A 22566-nucleotide genomic window follows, 5' to 3' on the forward strand; every position below is an offset into this window, starting at 1 on the left:
TGTAAGGCAAAGGTTGCATTTCTTTGACACATTTGAGTAACTGCTTGCTTTTGATAGGATTGACCATGATATGTTAAATGGTTTGTCCTGAGATTTCAAGTAACAGACATATTTTGACAATTCTGTGCTGTTGGCGTATGCCTTACTTCGGAAAGATTGGACATGAGGCGAAACATTACATCGGTCTAACTGACAACACATTTAAAACACGCTATGCAAATCATGTCCAATCTTTCCGAAGTAAGGCATACGCCAACAGCACAGAATTGTCAAAATATGTCTGTCACTTGAAATCTCAGGACAAACCATTTAACATATCATGGTCAATCCTATCAAAAGCAAGCAGTTACTCAAATGTGTCAAAGAAATGCAACCTTTGCCTTACAGAGAAGCTATTCATAATCAATGCAGATAAATCTAGCCTTTTAAACAAGCGTTCCGAGTTGGTCTCCAAGTGCCGACACGAAAACAAATTTTACTTGTCAAATTTCAATCCAACCCACAACACCAAATGGTTTGACCCAACCTGACACTTATATGTAAGCACCTGAAGCAAATTTCACACATAAAATCTACCTATCTGACGATCGCGTGTATGCGTGAAACTCGAGTAATAGGTACCAAACATACTTGATGTGTTCTCATATTTATGTATATATATATATATATATATATATATATATTATATATATATATATATATATATATATATATATACACAAAAATAGATAGATAAGAGGATACATTCACGCATACATACACACGTACATACATACATACACACATAAATACATACATACATACATACATCCATGTAAGTGTAGTGATAGTAATTTTTCAGATCTCGATACATTACTGAGCAGAAAGATTAATATGTATATATATATATATATATATATATATATATATATATATATATATATATATATATATATATATATATATATATATTATATATATATATATATATATACACGAATTGACACGCCATGCCATTTCTTCGTACGTACTTTGTACTCGATGAACACTTGCTTTGATATTAATTACTTTTCTTACATTTTGACTGTTGCGGCTTACAGTATTGTCCATGTAGTACAACCTTCAAAATCAATGACTGGTAATCGTTTACATATCTCACACACCTTTACCGTAACCCTTAGAGTTACATGAAACAATTAACAAAAGAAAAAATATATATCACTTTATCGGAGTTGTCTATTGCCATTTCTTCGATGTTCACATTTTAAAAGAAGACAGGTTTGTGTTAAATCTGTCGGTACTAATCGGCGATTTATTGGTATAGGGTTTTGGTAGAATGAAAGGCAAACGTTTTGATTGTAAACCTGATGAAAATACATTGATAAAGATAACGTGTGAGTAACATGTTAAAAACTGACAGAAAAGCTCCATACAAATCGCATACCACACGTAATCACTGTTCTAATATTGCAGTACCGTAAGCTATCATACCAGCCTTTACAAAAGGAAACAAATCTTTCATTAGTCAATAAACGTCGATCCCTTATAAGGCAGTGAAGACCGCTATTGATGGGAAATTTTTTTACCATGAAGTGAAAGAGGAACTACTACATAACTGTACCGTATATTCCATTCATCTCGACATGTTCCTGGATGAATGGATTTTAAAGTTGTTTGGCAAATTTAACAACATGCATCTCCGCCGGTAGTTAGATTTTAATCGAAATAGCACCTCATCGGTTCTTTCTTCTTCCATATTGGCTAGTTTCCAATAAATGTGCCAGAATAAAGTGCAGTGGGTTCAGTTCTGATATTGAAGTGAATCTGACCGCCATGCGTCGTTGAGAGAGACTTGGTAACTATGATGTTCGACACTGAACATTTTCAAAGACTTTGCAAAGAAAACCAGGGAGAATTGGCACTATATAAAATGCCATTTGTTTCTGTAAAGATTATTTGTTGAATAATTAAATCCCTCCTAAGTATCAGATTTTCACATTGATTCAATATCATCCACCTTACCCAACTTAATGTTCTCCATCCGGAGGCATGGAGCATTAATGTAGAAAATGCGATTTTGCCCTGAATACGCCTTGTTTTGTACATACTTATGATTGTGCCAAGTACTTCTAATAAATGTGGACTCCTAAAACCTAACCATACGTTTTGGGTACGCTAGCCAATTATCTCAATGCATTTCGACTTATGCGTAACTTAAAAGTAATGTGTGCGAACGTTTGTCAACGAGCGCACAACCTACCTACAACTTATGGCCTGTGTGTGCGGGACGTATGAGCAATACGCTGGCATACGTCGAAAAGTTTTGTGCATGCACAAAAGTTTTTAAACGACCTAGCCGTACTACGACGTATGCCAGTATGCTTCAGCGCGCTCTTAAATTATACAAAACTTGCCCATAACGTATTCGACATACTTCCAGCGTCTTCGCCACGTTTTTCATACGTTGGCATACGCTGGCTTAATCGTCAAGGTGTGACAGGGCTATTATCAGACGCTCCATTCATAGTAAGCACTTGCTAGAGACTCTTACTCGTACGAAGAAAAATGAAAAATGTGATTGGCAAGAGGCAGTGACACACGACTTCAATAAAAAGCAATTTTGTCTTTATAAACGTCGATCGAGTTTTTCCGCGATAATACGACACCTGTAAGCAGATAAGATAATTTTTTTCAGGTTTTGTTTCCTTAGCAGGTTAGTAGCATTTGTGACCGTGGGATGCAGCATTCAGCTATATATATAAACCGATCTGCTATCAAAACGAGACGGACAGGGTATTGATGTCAGCAATCTTCCTGAAAGATTACGAGAAAACAAGCAAATTACTTCTTTTTCCTGGTGGGATTTCTCCTCTTCCCTATTTATCTAGAGTATCTTGACATTTACAGAAGATTGACGCACTACCCTGTAACCGAACACGGAGGTCTGAAAACAAAGGGTCATAGATTCACCGTCAGCGTTGATGTAAGTCCTATACGGTTACTTTTCGCCATGAATCAGTTCTCTTTACAGATGGCTTCGCTGATAGTTTATATCGATCGGCGATCCATTTGAATGTGATATACATCCCTATACGGAAACCGTATGATGAGGGGAATACTCACGGTAACAAGAAAAACACATAATTTACCAAAACAAGAACTTCTGCATTGGAAATACGGACATAAAAATATGACTACGCACAGGTTCACCTAATTGTGTAGACAGTGTGTTCAGACGAGAATATGCGGCTAGTCAAGAAACGAGCCTGTTTAACACTTCAACACGATATTTTGTACATGTCTCATGTTTTAAATGGATCGACTTGACGTACATAGAGGAAAATAAGGTTGAATTTGCTCTGAGCTATCTGATCAACAAGGATACTCGGATTCAAAGCCTAAACTCCCAAAAGGGAGTTTACTAATTGTGAGGATGAATAGCGGGAAAGGTTAATCCCTGAGATAGCTGCGAGTCCGCTCCCACATGCGCTGCCGTCCAGAGGATGCTAAATTCACCAAGTTGGCGTCCAAAATATGCACGTTTAAAATCTACTATTAGTTCTGTTCATGAATGATATTATAAACATCAGGTGGGGAGGAGAGGTTACATGTGGAAAATATGCAAATCGGTAGCAGAGCATTTGAATTAAACGAAAAATTCCCCTAAATGAGTTCAGTGCATCAGTGTCGAAAAGACACAAATGCAAAAAAAAAAAACTATGAAAGAGAAAAATATGAAATTGGGACTCATCTCCTACTTTGCATGTATAAAGGACGAACCAGGACTATTGTATTTCAACCAATGTTTCATTATTAAACCTGCCATTAACACTTATTTTGCTTGCTTTTACACTGAGGATTCCCTTTTGTTCTTTGGTCCACATATGTTTTCACTGTGGACATCCTTATTGGTAGTTCGCTTCATTCTTGCGTATCACTCGATCGGATGCAAACGTTTAATCTTCGAAACCGCAAGGAAAATATAATTCAATCGATTCTAGTGTGCTACCTACTCCGCTACGTAACGTAGGATGTCAGAGTGAGAGCGAGAATTCAAGACTTTTCTAATCTTAAGGTAATATGCACCTCGAAAGTGAAAGACTTAAACTTTTGCTCAAACCTTCCTCAATGAAACTTTCAACCATTCTCTTTACCAAAGCAAGAATAAAAATCACGGGTCACCGTGCAAAACTTTGGTACTAGAGGACAAATAACTTGTTATTTCTCGATATTTGAAATCCAAAATGGCCGCCACCCCTGTGTTAACTCTATGAGAAAAAATAAAATTTTCGATTTTCGAAAAACTAAGACGGTGAAAACTTTTCTTTCGCCAAGAGCTTCAAAATGAGCCCCCACAAGTGGTAGGTCAGAAGAAAATTGATAAAATTTGAAGGCCTGAATTTCTGTCCCCGAGGTGCGTTCTACCTTAACAACCAGTCGAAGTGCTTTCTCTGTCAAACTACGTTCTCTTTGTGGAATAAAGTTCCTTTAATGAACTTACTGCTTAAGATCGATTGCAAAAAAGTGTCGATACCCTGAATATTTCAATCGTCATCGATGGATTGGACAGTTCCGTAAAGCTCCCGCGTTTTTCATTTTGTGTCATGATTACATTTAATATAAAGCAAGTGATCACGACAGCCACAGACAGTCAGTTTATCATGTTTAAGTTTTAAAGGGCGGTTTTTTATTAGCTTTATCTCTGAACAAAATTCAAAAAACTGAACACAATTTTGGAAAGGAGAACAAATGATTAGAATCAAGTAAACAGTCAATGTCGACAGCACGATTGAGAGAACCAGGGATTGAGGACGGTTCAGTTGGAGTTTTTTTATTTGGACCACTAACAACATACGTACATTCACCTGTAAAATGATGATCGATGTCACTCCCGGCAAAGAATATTTTACTAGTTGTCATATATCTTGCGCGCATGACGTTGTTTGCTCCTTTGAAATCATCATTAATATTGATAAATGGGGAGATTCTTAAATGCTGTGTCCATTAACAAAGTTATAACCACATTTTACCTTGAAAACTTTTCGAATGTGAAAGTCTTGTGTGGGATGTGATGGTTGGTTGTCATTTAGGATCGTGCGTAAAATCAATAGCCATGTCCCACTTTATAACTGTGGTATTTTAACTTTCTATCGCTGTTGTAATTATACACAAAAAATAAATCAAAAGATAAGTGATGCCACTTTTTTCGGAAAAGAATTTCCGCTTATTATAGCTAAGCCGTACAAATAGGGGAAATTAAATCCGTAAGACACACCAATGACAAATCTGGAGGATTATGTCTTTCAAGCCCACTATGTTAAGGGCTTAAGTTACTCTAATCCTTTAATGGACTGAGTTTTGAAAAAGTATTTGGTTTGCTTAATTTGACGGAGCGAGATCACAAATACGAAATCACCTCCTCCTAGAATATGCAAATTCCTATGGAAAGTCTTTACCTTAAACTTCTACCGTTTGGTTACTATGACATTCTCATTACGTCACGGTAATTTAACTGAAACGTACATTCACAATGAACATTAAGGCTAAAAAGTGTCAATTGTCCTCATGGCTCAATGATTTAAACTGATAGGCAACGGTTGCTATGGGCAATGCAGAACATCCCTGTTATGTAATTTGTAAGCAAGTATCAAAAAATGGAACTCATGTATTACAAACGTCTGCCACAGACGCGTAGCGTCATACAGTTTTAAAAGGTTTCAGCATGTTTCAAAACGCTTCCGAGACTTGAAATTTTACTTCAAGACATCTTAAATGTTGAATCCTATGCATTGATTTGGATGACCGTTTAAGAATATGAATTGCCCACACTGCACTGTTGAGCCAGTGTAATCGACTGGAATTTTCTGCAAAAAACTACAGGTATTTTTCAAAAATCCATGATTATTCATATTTTTGAAAGTGGCATCTGAAACTCTGCCGAAATTTACGCTTACAGAAGCAAAATAGAGATAGTTTCATAGGGTTTTTGATAAGGAAATCATTGGAATCAAAATACCCGGAAATCTGCGTTGACGATGAAAAGATTCCCGCAAGGGAATAAGCATTTTGACCATTTAAATTCCTTTATATCGCCTGATGCATAGTTACTGTGAGAAAACACGTCTCAAATATTAAAATGACGACAGAAATATCTAAACATAGGGGTGTGCTGACGGTACATGTGTAACAGGACGAGTTAAAATTTATGTCTCTTACATGCAGTGTATGGCTTCCCGTATCAAATCTAATTAAATTAAGTATTTTTGTCCTCCACATATACGACCAGCTGTAGGCTAAAGTGGGAGAAGGTCGAAGTTGTCTTAGGATGGAGGTTTGAAGCCCAGTCCTGGGCCCCCGTTTATAAAGTACATGGATGTCTGGAATTCTATACAGTTGATAATTCTTGTGAATGTATCTGATTCTTTCAGGGTTGACAGTTTTGTCGGGGGACCAGAAGAAAGAAATTATTGAATACCTCTGCACGCGTTTTACCAGGATATGTCCCACCAAGATTATCATGATTGATAAACAAAGGTTTTCCTTGGCACGTCCCTGCATCTTGTCTTCACGAAATTGCTGACATGTGGTGTTTCAAATTTTGAACCAATAAGAAGCATTTATCACTTGATATAAGTAGCTCATATTATGCTTCCGGTATTCGTGATGTCAATAGTATGATATGCATTTGGAAGGAATTGCTTTTCATCCTATTCGGTAGCATTATTCGTGTGTTTTTGGGACAAATATGTACGTATCCTCTTGCAAACGTCCGGAAATATTACAGATATGTAATACATATATTGGCATGAATTACAGATGACAGGATTTTAGAAGAAAAACATCGTTGGCAAAATATGGATGATATATTCTAGTGATTCTTACATGAATAGTATAGTTATGAGGAATACTCCATAGGTTTACGCCAGTATCTCTCTCGCGTTAATGCATGATTATTTTTGCGAAAGCAAGCAAAGCCTGCAGTCAACGGTAGCACGGAACTATTATCCACTCTTTGAAATTTAACTACTTTCTTCCGTCAAATCATAAAAGTAACGAACTTTCCTCAGTTGTTCTTACAAATCATGAAAATGTAGGTTGAGATACTCCAATAGTAATCTTAATACATATTAGACGGTGTCTTTACCAAAATGTGCCCAAAAAATGTAGGAAACAGAAACAACCTGGGTTACGACCCATCGGCATGAATTAGTACAACGATATTTCACTCCGTAGCTGTGGGATATTTTTAATCTTTGAAGAAAAAATTCGTCTGTGTCAATCGCCAGATATTCTATCGAAATATATTATTACGTGTGAAGGTTTCAAGGCAAGGGATTGAATCCGTCCGATTTTGTTTATTCGGTCTATTATGCAGCGATCGTCTCATCAAAGGATGGCGTACCAGGTATACCCACTGCCAATGAAGCAGCAAAGGTACAGTGGCTTATATTGAGTCCCGAACACATCATCCGCCAAAAGTTGGTCCGGTAATCGTGACCTGCCGGGTCTCGAGATCACATCCTCACTGGTACCTGGCTCAACGATGCCAATAAATACATCCATTGTGACACTTCACCGATAGAAGTCTCGTAATTCACAGGGTACGCCTTTTCGAAATTGTTTCCGTCTATTGTCCTGTCTAAATATGCTCCTAACATCTGTGTAACACTTATGTACACACACAAATATCACAGTGGCAGTCTTTTAAATCAATTTGACAAAATCTCACCAAATCAACTCATATAAGGGCACAACGAATTGCTAATAACATCGGTTATTATTGTAGATTTGGACTGTAGCCCCAAATAACGGTTATGCTTTCGCATTTCTTACTCCCGCTTCCTCCAATGCAATCGACAAGAGCTGTGTCATGTTGCATACCTACACTTGATGTAATGAAGATTTAACAAAGCCAAACTGTGACAGAAGTTTCTGAAATGTCATAATCATACAATAACTACCACACCTTATGTCGTATGTTGAAGAGTTAATAACATGTTACTTGTAATTACATGTAGATAACATAGAAGGAAAACAAATTGAAAGTGCCAGTTCTTAAATATCTTAGTACAATTGTATATTCGAAATATCGTTTTATAGACAACACTGAATATATTTGTAAAAAAGCACAGCGGCGCTTATTCCTCCTCAGGAAACTAAGAGGCTTTAATGTCAGCAAGAATATTTTAATAATTGTTTATCGTTCGCTTTTTGAGAGCATTCTTGCGTTTAACATTGTCTCTTGGTACAGGAGCCTCTCAGTTAAGGACCAAATGAGATTAACACAAGTCGTCAATCTGGCAGGAAAGATTGTTGGCATAAAACAACGGCAACTTTCAGTACTATATCTTTGAAGAGGAAACCCATTCAGATTCATCAGGATCAAACACATCCACAGAATTTAAAATCCTCCAATCAGGTCGACGACTTAAGGTAACCTTTGCGAGTAAACCTTGTACAAAAAGCTCTCATTCTTTCAGCAGTGGCAGTTTTAACTCGAAAAATATTATACGTAATCCATTGATTTGTTTAGATTGTGTATATATGTATTTTTTATTTAAGTCGGGAGCTTTGTGTTGCCTAGAGTTAATTAATGGACAATAAAGTCATTTGAATTGAATTTACATCGTTCGAACAGTTTGCTATATGATAACACGATTCAATTTTACAGTTAGGTAACTATCATCTAAAGTAACGTAACATAGGTATTACGAGATGACACATCAAGTCTCACATTTCTTGATTTTACGAACTTAAGAATACTCAAACATTCCCACAGATGGGACTATAACACCTTGTATACATATAGCACATCTTCGAACTTGGTTTCGTTCATTGTTCAATTCAAATGTGCACCAAACATCTCTGTAAAAATAATGCTAGTGCTGTTTTACAGCGGAACATGCTTGTCTCGACAGTGGCAAACTGATTTCAATACTCTATTAAATCGATAACTCATATAAGACATGTTCTTTACCAATCACTTGTAATTGCACAACTTCGATGGGAATGGAATTTCACAGTGTATAAATTAACATGATTTGTCAACACGGTGAGAAGGATGAACCGCTGACCTGGAGGGTATATGATCATTCGATCTGTTCTTGACAATTCTCGAAGGACAGATCCTAATTAGGTAAACTTTGAGTACTAGAGCATAGGCAATGGATAAGTTATAACATTGAAGGCCAATTAAAGGCAAATTATCAATCTGTTTGTCCTTTGGGGGATAAATAACCTCTAAACGTGTAGTGATTTCCATGGCATGCCGACTCGGTAAACCTAACGAAGATAAATCCTGTATTATAATCTTAGCTTTTAATCCAGGTTGTATTTACAATTGGAACAGACAAATCGATCGTCAGGTCGAAAATGGATATTCATATAACAGAGTTGTCACAGAGAATGTAACAGAACTGATAATGTATTAACGTTCATCTGTCGTTACTTTTTAAAAATTCGTCGTGGTTCTTGTCGCAGGCATTTATGCAGAGAGCGTTACGGGGATCCTGACCAATTAACATCGTTTCCAAGGCAGGAGAATTCCCCCATTTTTTCCGAAGCAAGTATTAATCGTGTAACTGCAACGCCGGCCCGGTGACGCTTTGACTGACGGATGATGCGGTGTGTAGCGACAGCATTACCGCTTTTTGTCTGCTAGAAGAGCGCCGCACATGAGCAAAGAGCCAGCACGCACCCAATAGGCTGCATTGGAGCCTTTCATAAAGGAATTCCAACTCGAGTGCGGACAGAACAGAACAGATCAAGCTGAAAGCTCGTATACATGCGATTACATGCTGATTTTCCAACAAACAGCGTACACGATTGTGAACTCTACGCGGATACCCGTATATCCTACCCGTGGTTGCTGTTCTCCCTCTATGCTCACACTTAGCGCGATCGTCTGTAGACCAGCGGCATTAACACACCTATAGGCAATCACCGCTGAAAGGTATGTAGGTGTAGATAATTTGATCAATTTAACTGAATTCCTGAGGCATTTCCATACATTTTTAAGCCCAAGGGAATGCAGCCACGATAACACATTACTAGTGCAATGTACAATTTGAATGAAGATAGGTACAGTTGGCGGTTTTCCTTTCGCCGCAGGACAATTCAACCCACAATTGTTAGCATTTAATTGTTACATACTGAAGAAAGCACGACACTCTGCCACATACGCCTGACAGCAGTCCCTCTATCACTATGTCATCACTAAGTTTAACCTAAAAACCTCAATTCGCATACTGTTTTATTTCTGTTCATTTTTTTCCATTTTATCAAAGCGTTCGCACAGTTTGCATTACGCCAGATTGTTTCCATGGGTTGATACTCCTAGGATCTAGATTTATGATGATATATTTTGTAAAGTAAGATTCTGCAATGGATGCTCGACTTGTAAACATTTCGAGCTGCCCAATATAGTCTTACGATTGTATACAAAGAAAACATTTTCTGCGTTTGGTCACGCCCATGTTATCTTGCAACCAACACTACACAATGCCAAACGTGACGTTTCACTTTTGTCAATCAATCCTGAGTCTAAACAGTGTTGCATTTGATTGCTTACGAACCGTGCCTATCTACTTCAAGTATTTCCACTGATATCATTTCCCACCTCTAATGGCCGATTGAAATCAGGAAAATGGGTTATGGGAAATACATACCTTACATTGTTCAAGTTGTCAAGGTGCCAAATGTTTTTAGACGAAAAGTGAATTGAGGATGTTTAAGCACTTGGAAAATTTCCTCGTGTGATTTGAATGTCGTCAGAACAAAAGTTGAAGGTAAGAGTATAAGTTCTAGTGCTTGAACACGGTCACTATTAACAGTTAATAAAACGCCGGATTTCTCGACTTATCAGGAAGACGGGGAGGGGGAGTGGGACTACATCTCAGTGTTAACTTTGAGAAGATCCCTTTGCGAACAGTAAACCTTACAGCGCAGTACTAGAAGACAAGCAACAGAATGTTAATACACAAACTAATCGCAACATAGCCCACTCCGCTCCGTTTCGCTAATGCATAATTTCAAACTTCACAGATAACATACAATTAATCGCCGATAGCATCTAGCTCTTCACCCTCAATCTTCCTGAGAAAAATTACATCTCGATGAAAAAAGAGTCACGCGTTGTTACTCTATACAGTGTTCCATACTCTATGCATATGCACCGTTGCTATGGAAACTACTCGAAGGACGAAAAGAGGAGTCTTCGATGGATATTTTCTCATTGAAAGATTAGCGTACAATACTTGGCCGTGATTTGGATTTGAACGGCGTTGCCAGGAATCTAGTCCAGACAAGGTGATTTTTCAATCGAATTTGATTAAATCTTTAAAAAAAGAATAGAATTTATTGGAGAGAGAGAGAGAGAGAGAGAGAGAGAGAGAGAGAGAGAGAGAGAGGAGGAGAGAGAGAGAGAGAGAGAGAGAGAGAGGGAGGGGCAGACGTGACGGTAATATCTACTTCAAATACCTCGATATAATAGGCAAAACAGTTTGTGTGAAGGGTCTTGGAGCTTGGCAATCAATCACAGTCCAATTTCTTCAGACTGTTTAGGCTGCATTCACAAATAACGAGGGGGGGGGGAGGGGGCTGAAGTAATGAAGATCGACTTCTCAATTTGTTTTAGATCCCCATGAATACCTCTTCTATATGATAGAAAACATTCAAACCCCCTAATATTTGATTGCCCAACATTTATTAAGCCAACAATATTTAACTAAAATTTTGGCATAATTTTTCAGTATTTTTCTCTGTGTATCAACTCCAATCCCTTGTTTTACACCCTAACATGTTGAAATATTCAGTGCTAAGTTTATAAATACAGCCTTGATATGTGGTATGTGCTTTGTATTGCTGGCACGTTCACTTCAGTCAATCCATAAATTGAAACGTCAATATCACAATAATCACACAGGCTGTGTTGACAAGCTTGAAGCATTTCAACGCGAGTTTTAAAAGGTTAAGTACAAGACGATAATATTCCTATGCATATTTGAGGAAAAATATCAGGTTTGATGTAGCTACTGATCATTCACACCTTAATCACTCTCTATGGACAATTATAGGCTCTCTGAAACATTCTACTCACAAAGCATGCGGAAATGCCCATGTATTAACCTTGTCAAACAGAACCTGACAAGCTGCTTATTTTCATCGGTGACAGTAGCTGCAATTTTTCAATGACATTTTTTTGTAATTTTGCGTGTCAACAGTTTCATTTTTACTCCCGGAAACAAATATTTAGCTTGTCAACAGTTTGTATCGTACATGGTCACAACTAGCCAAGGCCAGAAATGAGTAAAAATTACAATGTACAACTTATGTTGATATTGGAAGTGAATACTCGATGTTCCAGTACATGCTATGGGGAGTAAAGCGAGAAATTCTGGTTTATACACAGAACACATGGACGATATCAAAAGCTGCGGCTGGTGTTCCCTGTTATAAGGTCTACTTGTTGTTTTCCTGTGAAAATTCAATAGCATTTATACCATACTACATTTTTTCCCAGAATTTGATTAATTATTATTAACAATGGAGTGATAGGATGACATAACAATGTTTTTTAGTGAAATACCAACCAAACTGTTGAATCTGAAAATGTGAAAATATGAAAAATAGGGGACCAAAATATTTTCAGATCCCAAGGGCACCTATACCTAGTGCAAACTGTTAAAATACAATCTAATACCCTCAAAATTTTCCCCTGAATTCCTCCGCTCCCTGCCCAGTATTTGTGAACGCATCCTTATATCTTATTTCTGAATAGCGAACATTTTCAAACCTTGACTATCGTTTGTACAGCCAGCAAAATGACCCTGAACGTTAGTGTAACGACATCTTCAATGAATAGACCAAGGAGCTTGGGGCGTGTTTTCCTGTCATCTACTCTGCAAGTGTCATGGTCCGACTCACCCAGTATACGGCGAAATACAATATACCATAGACAGTCTCCCCCCGCCTCTACTGTCTATGAATATACAATGCATCTTTAGAGTAATGACGGTCCTCTCAAAATTACGTGGCATATATATTACGTGTTGCCGTTAATGCCAAAACAGCGAGAAGTCGCGAACCACCCTGAACATTGTGCTGTTCAAATTCGACAACGCTTCCATGTGCACTTATCCTTATTGCATGCGTAATTGGCCCGGAGAATGCTGGCTTTTATCGTGGTTTTGGTTCGGTAGCCCCGCAAGTGCCGAGTGGGAAGTCCAGTTATGCCCGGAGATCGTGACTATGTCTCACATTTCTTCAAGCAACACAAGTATCCTGTTTCCTTCGTTTTCTGATCTTCTCTTACCTGATTTTCGTTATCATCTTGGTATAACTTATTAAAAGCAGCGTGGACAAGGCCTGACATGGTAGAGCGCATTTCAGAAGATTCCATTTTCCGATGGGGTGCCTATATTGCAAAAATTAGGGCGATGCTGCAGATGCGTCCACTCTCATAAAACACTATTCTGTATGCACAGAACAGCTCATCAACACACTCTGCTTAGTATACTTATTTTCAACGCTAGAAATAACAGAGAAGATAATATTTTTATTGTAATCTGATGAGCAAGATTACATCATGACAGCCTGCTTTTACAAATTAATCTTGTCTCCAATTTGTTCTACGGAAGTTGCCGATAATTTCATAGAAGGGATGATTGTATTTCATGTAAAATATGAAAATGGGTCTATCTTATGCCTGGATCAGATTGATAGCTTGCAAACCAAAATCTCATAACAAATAGCAAAAATCAGTTTCTTATAGATGCCTAGGTAACTGGATACCTTCAAAGAGACAGCTAATGCTTCTAGGAAATTATGTCCCAAGACTGCCATAATAGCTGTAGTTGAATACACAATATCGTTGTTTGCCATGATCTGTCTCAAGTTACAATCGGATACTCCTCGGGAGCCGATGGTAACCTTAGCAATTTTTAAATAGAATACTCACATAATTACGGTTTCTGTGGAGGTAATGCGCGCAACGAAACAAAATGTTTTCAAAATTTTGCTTAAACTCTCCCAAAGGAAACAGTAAATTAAATTAAAACCATTCTCTTTGATAATGAGACTAAAAACTTTTTGTCACAAATAGAAGGTAATTAGAGAATCAGATGTCTCAAGATATTGATTCAAAATGGTCACCTCACCCAGTGTTGACTTTGTAGGGTGAGATTAAACTTTCGATTTTCACAAAAAAAAAAAAAAAAAAAAACAAAACTGAAAAAACCTCCACCTACTCCAAAGTCTTCAAATTGTCGGCGTCTAGAGAAGCAGCTCAGAATCAAAGCAACGAAAAACTTTCAGAGTCTGAATATTTGAACCCGAGGCAGGTTCTACCTTTAAATTCGATTAAAATCACTGTACTCAAAACCCTGTTTTAGGAATTGGTCAGAACTTTTTTATTACATTTTACTCGGTATATACATGGTTAGATTTCAAAAGTAGACCGCTATGGTTGAGATCACAAGTTCTCCTTAATGTCATTAATCGCGACAAAGTTTTAAAGTTGGAAATCGTTCTCCTCGCGACATCATATTGGCCTGATCGATAACGAGTTTTATGAGTAAGTTATTTTTCAATTAACAAAGAAAGATTGTCTTCTTTCGTGGACGCATTTTAGTGTAAGTGACTCTCGTTCATTCGGGGTATTACAACCTCATTTGTCCCGCTTGATTGTTCTCCTAAAGCAGGGAAGGATAAAAGAAACTCAGCCGGAAAATACACCGGAGTGTCACTTCTGATCATCACGACAAGGGTACAAATTAATAGCTTTTCATGGCATTCGTCTAAAGGGTGGCCTTAATACAACTCAATAGAAGTTATCTGGAGCACAATGAGATCGCTGTTCACAAATGTACATAATCCGACGCATTTGAATTTTCGGAGGACGTTTATTACTTAAGCTGGTAGAATTTTCACATGCAACGTGTTAGAGGGCTATATTTCCAGGAAATTTGATTAACTACTTATATATTTGTCGGTTGTGACGCAGACTGCATGGTCAGAAGAGTACTGAGGCACCACACACCAGCTACAAAAATTTATGTTGCATCGCATGTTGCGTTAGTGCTGAAAGTGAGTTGATGTCGTGTAGCATTTGTGTGGTCTTCATACAGAGAAGCTGAGTCTTGTGTTTTGCTACTGACCTTGACGTTTATATCACGAAAACCAAATCGGAGGTTCTTTGTCTGTCTTTTTTCCTGGTGTTTTTAGAATCAGTAAAATCACAATATATCACGTTACTTGTAAAAGAACAATTTTAATTTCTTCAAACATGCTTAAGGAACAAATATCTTATTGCTTTACATTTACTTATGTCTGTCTATCTGTTGACGAAATATCCATAGAACGGTAGCTCAAATTAAATTGGAAATGTTCATGTTATCTTCTAATTTGGCAACGGCTAAAGGTAATGCAACTTTTGTGCATGTAGCTCTCATAAGTAAAGTAAATACGCAGAATTAAATATATCAATAATAATTATCAATACACACTGATACAATAATGGCTATATTGCTTTACTTAGTATTATTAACTTTTGAAGAGAAGGCTTTCTGTGTTGAGCACGCCTGTATCTAACGGTTTCATATATACTCTACAAAGTATGGAAACTTGGATACTCAGTACAAGAAGTAGATTCCCAAAGGTGAGAAGTCAGATGAAACATTGTTCGTGCTCCGTGTTTATCCCTTCATTTTTCCCATCCCAATCAAACTCTCATTATATCGTTTCAATAATAAATACTTTTCAGAGAAAATGATACCTTTACAGTAAGCATTGATTCTTGGTGGTTAGATTGTCCAGGTAGTACATACATTCTTCACGCAGCTGTGTAGTTTACAGAGTTTAATGTCGAAAACTTGTGTAGCTATACATATCTTTATTGAATGGAAAAGAAGATCGCCGGTAGAGGTTACTGGTTCATTGACTGATCACGTTCAAGAGTGCAAGGTCAAATCGTGAAGTTGCAAGTATATCAAATATCCGCGAACATGATTTTTCTTTAAAAAAAGAAAGACAAGTTGATACTCGTGAGGCAAACAAAAGCCGTACGTTGACCGTGAAAATATTGGCATAAACATATGGACAGAAAGTTAAGTTTGTTGATGGCGTTGTTTTTGTATTTGTATGTATTTAATTTGGAACACTTTGTGTATTCGATTGATATCTTGACACCGTTGGCCGGTAGCCACAATGTTTGATTTATCATTCTATCCGCCCTTGGAGTTTGTTCCAGCAGTAACACAAATATATACGGACCGATGTATTGCGGCTGAGAAGGTTTAGTTTGATTAGTTTGATTGTAATTATTCATAGAGACGTAAGAAGTCTTAACTTAGGTTACTGTTAAGCTGATTGGCTATTGGAAATGATTCATTGATGTCAATGATATTCAACTAATTAACAAGCTAAGCTTCAGGGACGCTGCACCTTACTAGTAAACTGTGTTCAAAATGTCATACAATTTTGATGCTTGGCTTTATCACGGAAAGATCTAGATCTGGTAAGATTTTGTGGTAGATGTGGTCTGCATAATTAATGGTAATTCACAAAGTTAATACATATGTGAAATTGGCCATATCTCAATAATTACTGAACAAAATTTTATCTGACTGTGCAAGCTCTAACACTGTTCTGTTGTCTTACTATTCCGAAGGCTTAGCAGTCGTATTATACGTACGTACGTATTATATGCTCATTTTTTAATTTACAATTTATAGTAATTAGACCATACAGCAAATTTCATTGCACTGAATTTGATCGGGCCTCTGAGGTAAGTTGGTCATACCAAGGTCTAGTAATGCTAAAAGTGATGAGTATGACATGATGATTATAAGCTCTTTTGCATATTTAATTAATTTCTGTACTCAGGGCACATATCAATACTGAACCCACTGAATGTTACCAAACTTGAGTGACATTGCTCCTTAAGGCATTTGTCAAATTTAATGGGATTTCCGAGGCACGTTTGCCATACTAAGCTTCAGCTATGTCTAAGGTTTGATCAGCATGACACATGATAATTAGGTCATTTATATACTATAATTAGGCCCACTGTCGAAGTTGAATGATCTTACTGTTAACATACCTCTAAGTTACGCTCGTCGTTCTGAAAATCAGTTATGTTGAAAGTTTGATTGGCATGACGTGAGGAGATCAGGTATCAAAAAAGAATACATTAAATTGGGTTAGACTTAAGAGATGGAAATTTGATGGTCGTTGCATGCTCATTTGAATATTTTCGGAAACTTTGAAACCTTGTCGTATATCAGCTCTGAATGCACTATCATAAAGGCGATCATTTAAGGAGTTTTCACACGGTAACCTTTACTTTAATTTGCCAACTATCTAATTTTTTGAGGGGAGGGGTCTAAAATATACTTTTCTTACATTTTCGGCTCGACAGCTTTCAAATTAGATATTTTGCGTCTTATTGATACCTCATGCATTTGGGCAATATTTGCCAATTTTTTTCACTAGATCCTCATCGCTGAAATTGCTCACCAAATACTAATACTATTTGGTTTGTACAGGTTCCTAGGGATAACGTCATCAACGTTTTAGGAAAAGTAAATAGCCAATTCCTTTATTTTCTGCATAACACGTACCTTTCCGATTCAGCTGGTTCAGTAAGTTTGAAGATTTAAAGTGCAGCTCGTCAAGGATACCCCATTCATTTTTGGAAAGTTAACATATAATTTGCATTTGTAAATTTTTAGAGATTTAGTGCTTCTGTAATGCCTTCCAAATCTTTATTTTAGGTTCCCAGGGGTAAGCTCATTTCACCCTGTTCATAAATGGCAAAAGTTGCATATTTTCCAATTTTCCATTTTCTTCATCCTATCGGTCTGACAGCTTTCAGATCTGATCTGATTCCTAGGGATTTTCTCATTCTTACCTAACATCACTACCATACGCCTTGTATGCAGATATATAGTCTGAGGTATTATTTTATTATTTTCTGCGAAATTGCGTCTTCAACTAAACTCCAATATTATCGCTTTGAAATTATGGTTTCAGCTTTCTTGGATATCCGCGTTGAGGTTTCTCAAAGTATAAGTGTTGTTTGCATATGTGATGCTAGTGTAGGGCCAATTTTCTCAGATGTAATTTTCAGAGGACAATCCCAAAATATGGGAAACGTTATGGTTATGCTTATAGTACAACAAAGAGTAATACCAAAACTCAGCATCCATTAAAGCCCCAGTAATGCGGTCCTTTTGATGGTAATTTCACGATTTTCATTTTGAATATGAACCATAATTCCTTGTTCTACTCCCAAAAGAATTTTGATATACACAGTATTCAGCTTGTCAACTCAGCCCCTATTGTTGTAAACTGCATTGTTATTGTTGAAAACTGACTTCTGGTCCTGACTAGAATTCTAATGTAAACAATAACCATGCATTTTACACATGTAGACTCTAAGTTGACAAGCTGAATAGTGGGTGTTTGAACATTCTTTGAGGATTAGAATAAGAAGTTGCAATTAATTTAGAAAATAAAAATAATAAAAAATCATCGAAAGTTAGCATTACCGGGTCTTTAAGGTAAACATTACAAAATACGACATCTTTGAAAAGAAGGAACTCTCCTAAATAGAACTGCCGTACTAGAAATGGTACTAGTTGGTTTAGTAAAGTCGTAAAGTCAATTAAATATCACACCGGCCAAATGAAAATCACGGAAAGGAACGTGGAATGTGCCTGGCGAAAACTTTTCGAACGCTAATGTGGTTAAAAGCTTGTATAGGGACTTATATACAAACATTTGAGGAATATTAATTTTTCATCGTCTTTTTTGGATCAATGTACTTCGGCACTGAAGGTTGTTGTTGTTTGGAAGATTGTTATAATCTAGAGGAAGCTAAAGAGTCTTAAACGGAGAATATGTAACCGACTGGCTGTTTTCAATGTTTCATCAATTTCGATGTTAATAATCCAACCAGTAAGGTACAAGCTTTTCTGTTTTAATAAGAATGTAAGGGCTATGGTAATGTGTTTGGTAACCAGTGCTATATCAAGCTTTGGCGTTACATAAATTGATATCGTGTAATCCTTAGGCAGTTGAGATGAATTTCACGAAAGATTTACAAGCTTTGTGCTCTTATCTGAAATTCTAAGTAACACTTTTCGATTTCGATAGCACTGGTCCTTGGTCATTCCTTTGCGTCAACATGTGACATTTTCATGCGCAATGTGCTCCAATGGATCTCTTCGAAATTCATTCAATGTTAGCTTTAGTTTAGACGATTGATAAACAGTGATCTTCATGTCTGTTTTAACATGAGCTATGGAGGTACACACGGATATCTGATCTTCGTTATCTTGATGTTTAAACTTACATTTAGTATCGCAGTTACAGTCATTTGGGAAACAACATATTCTCCAACTAACATCTACGTTTTTAAAGACAATTTCGTTTCTGACAATAGATAGATAGATAGATAGATAGATAGATAGATAGATAGATAGATAGATAGATAGATAGATAGATAGATAATAGATAGATAGATAGATAGATGATAGATAGATAGATAGATAGATAGATAGATAATAGATAGATAGATAGATAGACAGACAGATAGATCGGCGGAAGGACAGACAGTGAGACAGATAGATGATGCAAGATGGGCAGGCAGAGTCTTTAGCTTCAGCAATCCTTTATTTATTCGTTTTCTAATGAAGAGGTAATAATATAAGCGAAGCTTTTGTTAAACGAAATTCATTGCTGGTGAAGGAAATTTGAGGAGAAGACTCGAGATTGCAGTTACAATAAGTAATAGGGACCAATCATCCCCGAGACAACTCGCAAAAACTAACGATTTTCGATATTCGTTTTGACACGGTTTACAATAACGACCAGGATTCAATGGGGCGCGATTTGCCGATATTGTTCGAAAACACCTCATGGGTGAACAGCTCTCATCTCGATCGCGTCACGTAGAGGACAAATGCTGATCATCGATTGGTTTCCCTCTGATTCATATCGGCTATGTCTGTTCTCCTGGCGGTATACGTCAGTTTATATGTCGAATCAACACCGTTTTCTTCGAACTTTCGATTGCTGGCATCGATATGCAGATACGCGAAAAAGATACAGGACAGCTAATCGATACATATGAAGTAGCATGAAAGAAAAGATTATATTTTGTCCAGTGTTCGAGTTCTACTGAATTATAATTTTTTAAGAGAAATGATCTTAACTAATTTAATGAAATGATTTGTCTTCTTTCATTATTCTTTATCGTATGCATTCTGCGGCCAGTATTAGCCGTATACCATTGTGTGTGTTGTTCTAGAAAACAAGGCACCATCACTTCTGACATAGTTATTTTAGAAGACATGGCGCCATCACTTATGACAAATTTAGTTCAAAAACCCCTTCTTTGCTTTTTATGCACATTACATTTTGATCTCATAAACTGCGTAATTGTATTGTATTGTATTGTATTAATAGATTATTTGGTTGATTTTCAGTTGATCAAACGGCCTTTAAAACGGTCTTGTCTTTTCCTGATTTAACTTTCTACTGCAAGTACTCATAATGGATATAAAGGTGTGGTGTCTTGATGTGTTGGGTGAGAAAATATGAGTAACGAAGCTTATTAGTCTTTGAAAATTTTTGCTTGCGTAAGAAAAATTACATTGGCCAAATTATTCATTTCAGAATGATCAGCGGTTTCCAACGGACTTCACAAATTTCTATAAAACAACTGCAGTTAGATGCTAAGTAAAGGGTGATTTCACAATTTGCATACAGCTCAAACAAATTGCCTTGACACGTAAACTACAACCGTTTACGAATTTCTAAGTTATTGGGTAAAATGTGAAGCAAAATGCAGATGTAATATTGAGACTGTGATTGGAGGCCATGTCTCATTACATCGGACATTTTGATTGCACATTTTGAAATATATATGATATTTATTGTAAAAGCTAAAAATATTTCTGTCCGAAGGAAGACCTTAGGAAAATATTGAAAGTATTAAGGTTAGTTTTAGCATAGACAGTAGAGAAACAGGATGGGAAGCTACCGCAAAGGACAAAAGAACTGTCTATGGTTTTAGACAACGAAAACGGTGGTTTGGTACCAAGTGACAGGGTCGGACAAATATTTGTTAACGTTCCTATGTTCGCTCTGCAAACTTGTAGATTTACTAGTAATGAAAGAGTGTTTGGTGTTAGAGTAAAGAGATGTTTCACCAATATGTACAGACCATGGCATGCTCTCAATTGTTAAGTGCCTTACCATGATGATCCATCTGTTTACCAAATGAATATCAACAGTGGATATTAACACGAGGGAGTCACCAGCCATATGGAGGTGTACCGATACACTATGAGCTATTGAGTCCGCATGTTTTACTCAAGCAGTACAGCGCGTATTTGTTTGATACACGACAAGCGAATTCATAACCTTCCGCGTAATCGTGATCTTTTTGCACTGGACATTGCGGGGCTGTGCAGAAAAAACCCAGCTTAGAACGTACTGTTGTGTGCAAAGTAGCAGGATGATAACCAAAGTCTTAGTGTCGGGATAATACACATTTTTAATGTTTTTAAATTTCAACACGTCCCAGCCCATCTCAATGTAATGTACCAGATGAAGTTGAAACACATGACCTTGCGCGATACTACAGAGCCTGAATACAGCATAATACGAATGCGTTGCTGATAAGCTGAAATACGGGGTGAATTCTAAACATGTAACAGTGATGTCACAACACCAGCACATCGATGTTACACATGATTTCTGCGCATATATTTACTGTAATAAAATTGATAATGTTGTATGGTCAAACGGTCGTAGCTTCATCTCACGTCAGGGTCAATGGTTGACAGGTATCCATTCACATAAAGTCCCTTCGACTGATAACTTGCTCCTTATTGTCTCACATATGTTTTCCACGTTCTACAATGACTTGTAACTCGCAAATCACCATGTTAGCCTAATCGTTGTTTACCGGACGACATTACCTAAAGACTAGCTAATTCTCGGTACCTTAAGTAGGCTTTTGCCATCTAACTTAGTTACGGCGATCGACCACATTTTCAATATGCCGGATTACTACAGATACAATTTCGTAAGACTATGGAAGCAAGAGTAAATGTTTATGTTATACAGAAATTTCATATCAGAAATGCCTAAAAGGATAAAAAATGCATGAGTTAAGCTAGTTTCACAAACAGATAGACCTTTTTGCCATGACAAGATTGCATTTACTTTAAAACTATTTATCAGATCACTCTCTTAAACTCTTTCGGGTGTTGATAAGTCGTATGCTTACCCACAATGCATTTTACCCCTAAGAACAAGACAAACACCTATTTAAGGTAGTGAGGTTTGCAAGTGACATGTTGCCTAATGTATAGCAGCGTGTTTTATTTTTTAAAGGTGCTCTAAAGTACAAAAAAAGATACTGATGCCATGATCTCAATCCTTTCAAGGAAAGTGGGGTGCGGGGAATAACCAAACACTTCTAAATTCTGATAAAAAAACTTACACCCATGTTCTCCAAATTCACTGTTTCACATCTTGGAAGCTTGCAGCCACATTTTGACTGCTCATAGAACA

General features: G+C 37.0%; 1 protein-coding gene across 2 annotated transcripts in view; it reads left to right on the forward strand.

The window, feature by feature from the left end:
- The first annotated feature begins 9647 nt into the window (after nucleotides 1–9647).
- LOC139140906 (PDF receptor-like) overlaps nucleotides 9648–22566 on the forward strand; it is a 115923-nt gene continuing 103004 nt past the window's right edge. Inside the window, exon 1 of one of the 2 annotated variants that reach the window (XM_070710376.1) lies at nucleotides 9648–9931. The gene's annotated coding sequence lies outside the window, so the exon portion shown is untranslated. The remainder of the gene's footprint in view (nucleotides 9932–22566) is intronic. The other variant, XM_070710381.1, reaches the window with a different exon arrangement.

Source organism: Ptychodera flava, chromosome 9 (genome assembly GCF_041260155.1).
Source record: "Ptychodera flava strain L36383 chromosome 9, AS_Pfla_20210202, whole genome shotgun sequence".
In the NCBI taxonomy this organism is placed as follows: domain Eukaryota; kingdom Metazoa; phylum Hemichordata; class Enteropneusta; family Ptychoderidae; genus Ptychodera; species Ptychodera flava.